Here is a 3,707-nt window from a genome sequence, read left to right as displayed (position 1 = left end):
CTGCTCAGGAGGGGTTGGCACCAGATTCGGGCTAGTGCCTGCGCAGTGGTGTTGTTTACAGCCACGGTGTACCGGAAACTGGCGCCATCTTTTAGGCATCAGCTGCCTACACTGGGATGCATGCATGCATGCATTTATAGAAGATACAAAAGAATGCATAAAAACAATTTTTAACTTATCTATTATTATTTAAAATGATGGTATGCAATAGGTCAATAATTAATATTCTGTAATAACCAATTTAATTGCTGTTTTGAACAAGGAACAGATACTTTGTCAGGTTCTTAAGACACAACTTTTGTTATAGTTATCCCAAACTATATGAATTTATCTTAAATTTCTTTGTTAGCACCACAGTAATTTTAATAGGATGCTGAAACCGTGCTTTGAGGTGAATGCCACCTCAGCCTTGCCCACCCTCGGCCTTCCTCTTAGGCAGAAGAGGCTGAAGGCAGCCCAATATGTTGTAGGCCAGAAAGTCCAAACGAGGGCAACAGAGCACCCTGAGTTTTAGCAGGAAAAATATGGCTACCCCCGGCGGGGACAGGCGGAGGCTCATGGGGGCAATAGCGAGCATGACCCTCCCCTGAGTTTGCTACAAAGGCACCCACTTTCTAGTGGCCTCCCGCACTCAGGGAAAGCTGCATGCCCCAAGGCCCCGCCCCACAGCAGCCAGCAGCTGGCTGGCTCCACGTGGGCCAATGATCGACCGGGAGGATAAGGACTTTACAATAATGTTTTCTCTTGCCAAAGAATTGCTGTGGGCACAACTAATATTTAATTACCATTGATTATAATTAATAACAATTATAAAAGCTTTCGTTATTTTCTGCAAAGCCTTCTGTAGTAAACTAAAACCCTAAGTATTAAAAAGATATTGCCTCTGAATCTTTTCTGGAGCAACAGCTACTTCCCAGAACTTAAAAACTCCTTGTGTGAGAGCAAGGATTTAAAGTAAACTTCCCTTGAGAGGCATTAGCTAATAAAATACTTTCCACATAGGAAACAATTTACACTGAAAGATTCAAACTCTTAGCTCCTTGTATAGAAGCAGAAACAATAAAAATTCTTCTTACATAATGTAAAGATTAACCATACCTAGAGGCAAAATTTTCCAGTGATTACCAGTTCACTAGAAGCAAACCCATTACAATTTATCCAGATGCAAAAGAAAAAAAAACTTTTAAATCTATAATAACTTTATATAAAATAGGCAAGTCAAATCACAATGTCCTGATAAATTCTACAGCGTTGGAAAAGCAATACCCAATTTCAAAGTAATATATCACTTTAGAATAAATGTTAGAGGCATTACTATCATGCTACAAAGTTTGGCTGCCAATTTATACCTATGAATGCATGACAGTGCAAGCTTTAATGCTTCATTAAAGAGACATTGCTTTAAATCTTATCTTAATTCTACTTTCTAGGATAAGAATCACATTAAATATTATCTCTGCTAGAAGTATCTTAGAAGGCCCAGTTTTTTGGCCTGCTTATGCCACGTGTTTGAAATACTCCAAGCCTGAGTAACCAATTTAAGGCTAGCCTTCTGTTACCAATATTACAATTATTTAATCCTAACCAATAACTTATGAGCTGATACTCTTGTGAAGACATGCAGAGCACATTGCCAGTAAAAAACAAAACAAAACAAAACAAAACAAAACAAAACAAAACAAAAACAAATGAAACTGCTACACTTAGTCCAATCAGAGAATTTTAATTTTTCTAGCTATAATTATAAAATAAAAAGCACGTTGTCAATGGCTAAACGCAATAATCACAAATGCAGAGAATTTTCTTAGGAAAAAAAAAATCAATCAGCTTTTTCACCCCAAAACCAAGAGGCTGCAGAGTCCCTTTCTTAAAAAAAGTTTTTTCCAGCAGGGGCCCTCCTGCTGTGCCTGATCCTGGCTAAAGCATGTGGCCATTCTCTTGCCGAACCAGCAGATTAAGTTTTAGCCATTTTTATTTTTCAACATGAAACACAGAACATTCAGTCATGCAGACGACTAGACACGAACACACATGAATTGAACACGTGAACAGACCGGTGCACCAGACATTAGACAACACAAAGAGAGCATAAGGGCTAGAGAGAAAAAGGCAGGGTGTCCCCAACATTTCTCTCTGCCTCTGGGAGAGTTTCAAAATCCATTTTCCTCTATATTATTTTATAATTACAAACCCTGTTTCTGCTGCCTGATGCAGCTCTCATTTGCAAACATCTGCCTGATTATTTAATCCAAACCCTTTTAATTCTCTTGCCTAAAAAGCAGCTTCTGAAAGCTGTGGCTGACTGCTTGCTCTGTTCCTAGATCCTGATATCACTCCTGAACCTGAGCGGATCCAGCACGGGCCAGCGCTATTCCAGCTCAGACCATATCGCACCTTAGCAACCTTTTGCCCATTGCTTCTCCGTGCCCCGTACAAATTTTCTAATTCTTTCTTATCTGTGGAGCTCCATACCAGCAGTGTTTCTTCCAGCGTCCTCTGCCATTCCCAGGTCCCATGTTGGTAAGCCAAATGTTTGGGACCAGCCTGTGGCTCTCATGTCCGGGTTCCAGCCTGGGAGGCAACCTGGAGCTGAAAGAGAAGAGGGAACCTAGGCAGGTAGAGAAATAATGGAACCAAGACATGTTAGTCTTCTCAAGGTTCAAATGTTTATTTAAAAAGTCTGCGCTTATAAAGAGGGAAACCCACCCCTTATTATGCCAAGTTTCTTGATGTTGTCAGCACCGCCTTTTAGTAGTAATTCGCCAGATTCACAGGTTGTAGTTAATTCCAGAAAATCTTGGAAAACAGGTTTGCCCTTATGGCAGGTGGCAGGCAGTGTCAGATCAAAGGAAACTAGTTGAGTAGGAGAAGCAGCACTGAAGGTGGCCCTGCCTCAGTGGCATAACTGTCTGAACCAGCCTGCCTAGGCTGAAGGAGGTTACAATTCAAGATTCCTCTGTTGTGAAATTTCTGTTTAGTTCTATACCCTATTTTTTTTTGGTGTTTTGGTGAATAGTTGCTCGAGGTATTTATATATTTGGATATTAACCATCTCTCAGATGTGGGGTTAGAGAAGAATATTTTCCAATCTGTAGTTTGCCAATTTTTTCCTATTGACTATGTCCTCTGACTTACAGGAGTGTTCTATTTTCATGAGGTCTCATTTCTCAATTCTTGATCTTTCAGCATGAGCCATTTGAGTTCTGTTTAGGAACTTTTCCCTGTGCCAAAGAGTTTCATGATCTTTCCCACTTTCTCTTCTATTAGATTTAGTGTATCTGGATTTATATTGAGGTCCTTAATCCATTAGGACTTGAGCTTTGTCCAAGGTGATAAATATGGCTCTATTTTCATTTTTCTACATACAGATAGCCAGTTAGTCCAGCACCATTTATTACAGATGCTTTCTTTTTCCAAGATATGTTTTTGGCTTCTTTGTCAAAGATCAAGTGTCCAAGAGAGTCAACTCACCTGGACCCTTGGGGCACACAGAACAGCAATGACTTTTGCTGTAAGGTCAAGAACTGACAAATGGGACCTCATAAAATTGCAAAGCTTCTGTAAGGCAAAAGACACTGTCAATAATACAAAAAGGCCACCAACAGATTGGGAAAGGATTTTTACCAATCGTAAATCTGATAGGGGACTAATACCCAATATATACAAAGAGGTCAAGAAGCTGGACTCCAGAAATTCAAATAACCCCA

Source organism: Mus caroli, chromosome 11, assembly GCF_900094665.2.
Source record: "Mus caroli chromosome 11, CAROLI_EIJ_v1.1, whole genome shotgun sequence".
NCBI lineage: Eukaryota > Metazoa > Chordata > Mammalia > Rodentia > Muridae > Mus > Mus caroli.
The sequence above is the reverse complement of the archived record's forward strand: the minus strand, read 5'-3'. Positions refer to the sequence as shown.